Genomic DNA, 10203 nt, shown 5'->3' on the forward strand with positions numbered 1-10203 from the left:
TAGACGTCATCACATTCTGTTGTCTTTGTTTTTGCTTTTCTTCCTTCTTTTCTAAATTTGTTTGTTGTTAATTTTACTTCTTCCTCTTTTGCAGTTTTAAATATATATATTTTTTTTGCTTTTCAAGTTTAAAAATATTTACTCTTTGTCAGTATAATTTGATTCTATGAATATGTATGAATGTATTATTGTTTGTTGTTTATCATATGGTCGGTTCGCTTTTGGCTTCTTTTCCAGGTTGTTCTTATTATATTCCGTGTATTCAAATTTACTTGCATGCGATTGGTGTTTTTTGTTATTGCTCAATTTTGACAACCATATGTTAACCTAAATAACATTGTTTTAAACTCAAAAAACAACAAAAATTCAACTTCCGTTTTATATCTATATTTTTTGTTTTCGGTTAAACAGCAAAACCTTGAAAACATTTCTATTTTAAATTTTCGCGGTTGTTGCGTTTACATGCTAATAAACATACATACATATAAATAATTTCGCGTAAAATGTTTATTTAGGAGAATTACATATTTATGTATTAAGGCGATTATGATACGAATAACATGAACAATGTTGGCCTCCAAGGCGTCAATGGTTGCTAATTTATCAGCATAAACTAGTGACCTCACGTGGACCCACAAGAAATATTCGAGTGGTGTCAAATTTCATGACTTTGGAAGCCAATTGACAAGTTCATATCTCGAAATCAAAATATGCCAAATTTAAATTTCAGATGATTGGCGCCATCATGTCGAAACCACACCTAGCCCGGATCAATCTTATTGTTTAACTATAGAAAAAAATTATTTAAGTTAAAACTGAGGAGACGTTGCACCTCTCATTTATAGTTTCCCAAGTTCGTACATTTGTGAAACTACAGCAGGTAGGAGTCCTCAAAATCCGAACTAGTGGAAATGTTACACTACATGCAAAATAAAAAATGTATATATATTAGAATCTCAAATAGTTAGATTGAAAGAATCTAATAGTTTGATTAAAGGAATCTTATCTTTAACCTAACTATTAGATTAAAAAGTATGAAAAACTACGCTTAAAACGTATATCACTTTTTCCCGAGTGTTTAAATGTTTCCGCGGCAAATGCTTTAAAGTTTACGATATTTACTCTAAACTGAATATTTAGTTTAGTAACATAAAATCGGAAGTCTTCTATATATGTATATAAAAATGAATGTGTGTTTGTTTGTATGTTTGAACGGCTGAACCGATTTTCTTGAAATTTTCACAGCGTTTTCCGGCATGTCTGGAATAAGTAATAGGCTACTTTTTATTTCGAAATTTCAAGTGGGCGATGAGCCACGCCCACATTAAGAAAATATAAAATCCGTATATTTGAGATAATATAACACTTTAGTGTCAATATGATTATTTAGGACAAAAAGTAGGCGGACTAGCATTAGGGGCGTGGTACCTCCCATAAAAATGAAATACAAAAATTCGTTTATCTGGGAAACTAATAGAACTAAATTCTTAAAATTTAGCACGAAGAACTTTAACATCCATATTAATTAAAAACAAAAATTCGTTTATCTGGGAAACTAATAGCACTAAATTCTTAAAACTTTGCACGAAGAACTTTAATATTCATCTGAACATTTTTAAGGAAAAAAGAGCGGACCTTCATCTGGGGGGCTTAGAGCCCCCATATGAATAAAATAGAAAAATTAGTATATCTGAGAAACTATTAGAGCTAGAATCTTTAAATTTTACTTGAAGAACTTTGACATTCATCAGAACATTTAGAGTATAACGGGAGGACTTCCAATGGGGTACTTGGTACCTCCCATATGAATTAAATACAAATTTTTCATAGATAGATAGAAATTGGCGAACTTGTAATAATTTGCTTGGCATCTCTCATATGTAACATATTGTTAATCTGGAAAACTATTATAGTTAGAATTTTCAAAATCGTTAAGTGGGTTTTTTATTTAATCAGTTTAAACGGCTCAAATGAGCGAGGTCCCACGTATAGAGTCCCCAAATTTTGTACAAGTAACTTTTGTTTAAATACAAATATTTTGGACAAAAATAGGGAGTTCAGCAAAAGCGGGCGTGGCACATCCCATATGAAGTAAATACTAAAATCTAATTATTAAAATATGTATATCTAGAAAACTATAACACCTAGAGTCCCCAATTTTGGTGCCTCTCACGTGAAGTAATTACAAAAAATTGTATATTCTTATCTATATATATAAAAATGAATGTGTGTTTGTATGTTTGAACGTTAGAGTCCTCAAATTTTGTCGGAGGAACTTTAGTGTCAATATAATTATTTAGGACAAAAAGTAGGCGGACTATCATTAGGGGGCGTGGCACCTCCCATATAAATTAAATACAAAAATACGTTTATCTTGGAAACTATTACAGTTAGAATCTTCAAATTTTGCACGAAAAACTTTAACCTCCATCTAAACATTTTGGGTAATAAATTGGCGGACTACCCATGAGGGGAGCGGCACCTCCTATATTAATTAAAAACAAAAATTCGTTTATCTGGAAAACTAATGGAACTAAATTCTTCAAATTTCGCACGAAGAACTTAAATATTCATCTGAACATTTTGGAGGAAAAAAAAGCGGACTTTCATCTGGGGGGGTCTTGAAGCTAACTAACTAACTAACTAACTAACTAACTAACTAACTAACTAACTAACTAACTAACTAACTAACTAACTAACTAACTAACTAACTAACTAACTAACTAACTAACTAACTAACTAACTAACTAACTAACTAACTAACTAACTAACTAACTAACTAACTAACTAACTAACTAACTAACTAACTAACTAACTAACTAACTAACTAACTAACTAACTAACTAACTAACTAACTAACTAACTAACTAACTAACTAACTACTAACTAACTAACTAACTAACTAACTAACTAACTAACTAACTAACTAACTAACTAACTAACTAACTACTAACTAACTAACTAACTAACTAACTAACTAACTAACTAACTAACTAACTAACTAACTAACTAACTAACTAACTAACTAACTAACTAACTAACTAACTAACTAACTAACTAACTAACTAACTAACTAACTAACTAACTAACTAACTAACTAACTAACTAACTAACTAACTAACTAACTAACTAACTAACTAACTAACTAACTAACTAACTAACTAACTAACTAACTAACTAACTAACTAACTAACTAACTAACTACTAACTAACTAACTAACTAACTAACTAACTAACTAACTAACTAACTAACTAACTAACTAACTAACTAACTAACTAACTAACTAACTAACTAACTAACTAACTAACTAACTAACTAACTAACTAACTAACTAACTAACTAACTAACTAACTAACTAACTAACTAACTAACTAACTAACTAACTAACTAACTAACTAACTAACTACTAACTAACTAACTAACTAACTAACTAACTAACTAACTAACTAACTAACTAACTAACTAACTAACTAACTAACTAACTAACTAACTAACTAACTAACTAACTAACTAACTAACTAACTAACTAACTAACTAACTAACTAACTAACTAACTAACTAACTAAACTAACTAACTAACAAACTAACTAACTAACTAACTAACTAACTAACTAACTAACTAACTAACTAACTAACTAACTAACTAACTAACTAACTAACTAACTAACTAACTAACTAACTAACTAACTAACTAACTAACTAACTAACTAACTAACTAACTAACTAACTAACTAACTAACTAACTAACTAACTAACTAACTAACTAACTAACTAACTAACTAACTAACTAACTAACTAACTAACTAACTAACTAACTAACTAACTAACTAACTAACTAACTAACTAACTAACTAACTAACTACTAACTAACTAACTAACTAACTAACTAACTAACTAACTAACTAACTAACTAACTAACTAACTAACTAACTAACTAACTAACTAACTAACTAACTAACTACTAACTAACTAACTAACTAACTAACTAACTAACTAACTAACTAACTAACTAACTAACTAACTAACTAACTAACTAACTAACTAACTAACTAACTAACTAACTACTAACTAACTAACTAACTAACTAACTAACTAACTAACTAACTAACTAACTAACTAACTAACTAACTAACTAACTAACTAACTAACTAACTAACTAACTAACTAACTAACTAACTAACTAACTAACTAACTACTAACTAACTAACTAACTAACTAACTAACTAACTAACTAACTAACTAACTAACTAACTAACTAACTAACTAACTAACTAACTAACTAACTAACTAACTAACTAACTAACTAACTAACTAACTAACTAACTAACTAACTAACTAACTACTAACTAACTAACTAACTAACTAACTAACTAACTAACTAACTAACTAACTAACTAACTACTAACTAACTAACTAACTAACTAACTAACTACTAACTAACTAACTAACTAACTAACTAACTAACTAACTAACTAACTAACTAACTAACTAACTAACTAACTAACTAACTAACTAACTAACTAACTAACTAACTAACTAACTACTAACTAACTACTAACTAACTAACTAACTAACTAACTAACTAACTAACTAACTAACTAACTAACTAACTAACTAACTAACTAACTAACTAACTAACTAACTAACTAACTAACTAACTAACTAACTAACTAACTAACTAACTAACTAACTACTAACTAACTAACTAACTAACTAACTAACTAACTAACTAACTAACTAACTAACTAACTAACTAACTAACTAACTAACTAACTAACTAACTAACTAACTAACTAACTAACTAACTAACTAACTGACTAACTAACTAACTGACTGTATGTATGCATGTATATTCGTAAATTTTTCTACAACATGCGTCGGGAACAAAAATAGCTTTTAAACTTAGTTTTTAATAAGAATTTCATTTAATTTAGAAAACCTTATAAAATTAAACAATATGGTTATACATATGAATGTGTAAAGTTATTGGAAGCATTTTAGTTTACTTTACCGTTTAGTCTAGTTTTCGTCAATATCGTATAATGAAACAACAAAACAAAGTATTATTATGTTTTTGTTTGAATAAAGCTGGTAAATAAAGCAATAAAAACCAAAATTTCTAACTGCAAATTAAATTTCAATCGTATGGTTCACATATTTAAAAGTTCTACTTATTATATAGTAGTTTAAATATTTTTTTTAATAACATGCTTCACAAATCCATCAGACATACATGACAATTGAATTTTGTGCTAAAATGATTTATTTAATTTTGGTCTCTTGATTTTATTTGTTAATCTAAATGTGTCTAAATGTATAGACCTAATGGAATTGTATAGACATACATATCTGCATTTTTTGTATAATAGGGTGCTCTATGAAAATGATAACACATGATTTTCTTAAAATATAGTAATAGTGAGGAACTTGAAAGGTAAAATAAAATAAAACAATATATTACCAAAAATTAAAAAAAAAAATTTCGGTATAATATTAAAAGCTAAAGGTGTTTTGCATATATAGTCGGTTTTGTATTCCTATTCAATTTTGATGCAGTCTAGTACAAACTTTGTCTATAGTGCGTTAAAAAACACATGAAATCAAATTATTAGTGCCGTGCCAGACTAATAAAATCATATATAAAACATATAATAAAATAAACAAAAGTTAAGCAACAGATGTCAGAAATATGTTTTTGTCTTTTTATATAGATTTATGCGTGATTGTACGTACTACGATATTTAACATCATAGATACAGACTAAAAATAAGATATAAAGCATATATTAAGGGGTTTGTTTTTAACTTATACATATATCTTATACATACATAACTTATACATAAATACATGTGTATATTTGCAATGTACGTTCATAAATACATACATACAGTGGTTCAGAAACGTTTTATTTTGGAAATAATTCGGTACATCGTCACCTATTAGAAATATCAATAGTCGGACCTGAGGAGTTTTTGGTTACATTTAGAGTTGTTTGGCTTCGTAAGTGGAATTGAATAGTAGGTGGCCCCCTATTCCCGACGTGAACAAATTACCAGTGCTGCTCATCTCTGTCCTAAAGTAACCCTCACCACTCATCACTGATATTACTATAGAAAAGAACAATAAGAAGAAAGTAAAAACATTCGTAATACAGCTCTGGATGTATGCAGGTCTTCATTGCGTCATTGCCATATTGGCCGTTGTTAACAACATTTGAAAATAAACTTAAATTTTTTTTATTGTTGAATATTTCATTTAGAATACTTGAAAGTATAACAAAACATTTACACTACACAACAATACTTAGCCAATAATCTTTATTAATGTTTAATATGAAGTTTGTAAACAGTTTGCATTTTAATAATAAACTTGTATAATTATTAGACTTAAATAATGACCCTTCAAATTAATTTTATTCCATGAAAGGTTAAACATGTAGTTAGGGAATCATTATAGGGCTATCTTGCAGATTTTTTTTTAAAGATAGTAAGGTTGGGAGGGTCTAGAATGAGAAGAAATGCCACCATCTTCTCGAGATCTTTAAATTCAAACTTATTTTTTTTTTGGTTTTAGTTTAGTTAATATTTTAAAGCTACCTTTTTAAATGAATGACAAGAACACCACCCCAAACCCTGAGCACGGTCGGAATAATAGGTAGCGCAGGTCTCCTAAAGGATAGGGCACATCGCGTGAACCGTTACACCGTCCATCTTTTTCTGCCTTCGAGAGTTTTGCATTTCAGTGTCGCATTGACTTAATGTGTAGCGTCGCATAACTGAACTGCGTTACAGTTCTTCGAAAATTTTATACCCTTTACCTTCCTGAGAGGGCCTATATATAAGTTTGTCATTCCGTTTGTAATTTCTATAATATAATTTTCCGACCTATAAAGTATATATATTCTGGATCCTTATAGATAGCGGAGTCGATTTAGCCATGTCCGTCTGTCCGTCTATGTGTCTGTTGAAATCAGTTTTTTGAAGACCCCAGACATCTGCGAGATCCGAATCTTCAATAATTCTGCTTTCGAGAAGAACACAGCAAAATCGGTCCATAAATCCTCTAAAAAATTTAGATTTTTCGTACACGCTGAGGCAGAAATTGTAAACAAACAATAAAAACAACACACATAACCATGTAAATTTTGTAATTGTACTTGCTTGTTTATAAAAACAAAACAAAGAAAGAACAATAATTATGAATGAAACAGTGTGTTGTTATTGGCTAGAAACATGAAATTAAGAATATTGAGCCCGGATTAAGTGGGAACTTTTTGGTACTTTTTTGTTGTACAAAAGGTACCTTTTACAGTTTCTTTAATATTGAACCTAGAAACCTAAAATTAAGCACGTAGAGCCCGGATTATGTATGAATCTATAAAAGGGGACTTCGGTACTTTTTCGTTTTTCAAAAGCTACTTTTTGAGTTTTCTATAATATTGAACTTAGAAACGAGAAATTATGTATGTGGCACCCGGATTAAGTGAGAACACATAAAAGTGGACTTTTTGGTACTTTTTCGTTCTTCAAATGTAATTTGTGAATTTCATATAATATTCAACCTAGAAACATGAAATTAAGTATGTAAATCCCGGATTAAGTGCGAACAAATAAAAGGGGACTTTTGGTCCTTTTTCGTTCTTCAAAAGGAACTTTTTGAATTTTTTATAATATTGAACCTAGAACCATGAATTTAAAAATGTAGAGCCCGAATTAAGTGAAAACATGTAAAAGGGAACTTTTTGGTACTTTTTCGTTCTTCAAAAGGTATTTTTTGAATTTTCTATAATATTGAACCTAGAAATCTGAAATGAAGTATGTAGAGTCCGGATTAAGTGAGAACCCATAAAATGGGACTTTTTGGTACTTTCTCATTCTTCAAAAGGTACTTTTAACATTTTCTACCATATTGAACATAGAAACATGAAATTAAGTGAGCGAGAACATAAAAAAGTGGACTTTTTAGTACTTTTTCTTTCTTCAAAGCGTACCTTTTATTTTTTTTTTATAATATTGAGTTAAGTTAGTGATACTATTTCGTTCTATGACTGTAACTCTTTGGCTTTTATGAACATATGTATGTAGCACCGTGATTGATTAAAAAATCTATAAAATGGTACTTTTGTAACTTGTATTTTTTGATTTTTTGTAATAAAACTCGTACTGACTGTTTTTTTAACACATCATGGTGAAGGGTATATAAGATTCGGCACAGCCGAATATAAAACTCTTACTTGTTTAATAGAAATTTGTTATAACCCTAAAAGATTGCATACTTACATACTAACCTCAGTCAAAACATTTGAAGGATATCTTCAAATTATGTTTTATTTTGATCATGAATAAAATTTTGACAATAAAACGGAGCTATACAATGGCTGACATTATTACTGCGGAATCAAATAACTCTAAATCAACTCGGAGACACCTTAGCTTCGACTATGTGAATCTCTGATAGATCTCTAGATACCGAATTTTTCCCAAATTATAACGTTTCTAAACTACTGTGCAAGTGTACAAATCGTCACTAATACACATGTATGTATAACAAATTTATTTCAAATATTCATAGTTACATAAAAAACCTATGCCTTTAAGACAATTATTTACTTACCATTCATATGGATTTGCTATAAAACTTTAATTTAAACATATCGTCACCTGAAATGCAAAAGAGCGCAACAACACTTTTAAAAATTTTACAGGAGAGACAAAAATTATATAAAATGAAAACTATTGTTGTTATAAAAGTGGCGTTTTCTTACAAGATTTATATCACAATATAAATATACACTTTTGAAAATGACTACCGACACATACTGTCTATTATGTTGCTTTTTAGGACATTCTGACTTGTGGAAATGACTAATTTGTTGTTACGCTCTTTTGAATTTGATGTCAATAAAATCGGAGTTTCGGAAAATAGAGTTCAAAAATTTGTGACAACATGTATTTTGATGCCGTGGACCATTTTTAATCAAAAAGTCGATTTTAAATTATTTTGGTTGTTACGCCTTTTTGCATTTTAGGTGACGATATGTATGTAAGTACTGTTAATAATAACTAACATTAGACGGTCCCTTAAAAAAGAAGATTTATTACAAACATCAGCATTATATCAGTAGAGGGTAGGTATAACAATGGAAAAATAATGCTGAAAATTTTGTCGGTAAGAACCATGGAAAAATAAGAACATTCCAAAACAAATCTAATTTTTAAGCACCTATCTAATATTTATATAAAGAAACGTATCAAAGTAAATAACCATATGAAGTAATGACGTCAACCATGAGTGACAACAACTAACAGAATAATCTCTCAAAATAAATGTATATGTAGCAAAGTATTAAGATAAACAAAAAAACACTCATACGCCACGCAGCAGTCTTCAGGACCCATCTAACACAATAAAACTGGCCATTTTATATCATTAAGCACTTGAAACTTCACTGCGGGGGTATTCTGTATATATGGATAGCAGTGGTAATAAATATGAAAAACTGCTGGAGAGATCAACATTAACTGTGGACAGCATTTGCAGGAGGAAGGGTTAAGCTCTTCGAATATACAAATGTGAGTATGTATTTTATTTACAATATTTAATTTCTTCTTTTAAGTGTGAATAATTCATGCAATGTATTAGCAAATTTTGAAATATTTTTTCACACAAAAAATGAATTGAATGAAATTTGAGTCAATTCAAATGAATTAGGTAAAAATGAATTGAAATTAATTTCCAATTCAAATGAATTTGTCAATTGCAATTTGTTTCTAATTACCAAATTCATTTGAATTGGCTCATATATAAATTTTTATTTATTCTTTTAAGTGTGAATTGGTTGTCAGTTGAAAACTTTAAATGGGTTTGTGCCAAATCGCGCTTTTTAGTAATGACGCTCCTTTAGTAAATGAACGACACATACATGCATATATCAATAATTGCAACTATGACAATATTCGCCCAGTAGCCAGGCAGCCCACAAGTAACTATTAGTAAATAATAAAATCAAATCAACTCAATAATATTGTAATATACATACATACATAAGTATGTATTACATACAAGTGTGTAAACATAATTGTCATTGACATTAAATCAGGGGTTTCCATTAGTTTGTTATTGTCAATTGCAAATAATTAATAAAAATAAATTATGTATTTCGAAATTTTGATAACAAAACTCAATATAATGTATTCATCAAG

The sequence above is a fragment of the Lucilia sericata genome, unplaced genomic scaffold (genome assembly GCF_015586225.1).
Source record: "Lucilia sericata isolate MDLA Ls3-8-SP2 unplaced genomic scaffold, ASM1558622v1 Contig000218F_arrow, whole genome shotgun sequence".
In the NCBI taxonomy this organism is placed as follows: domain Eukaryota; kingdom Metazoa; phylum Arthropoda; class Insecta; order Diptera; family Calliphoridae; genus Lucilia; species Lucilia sericata.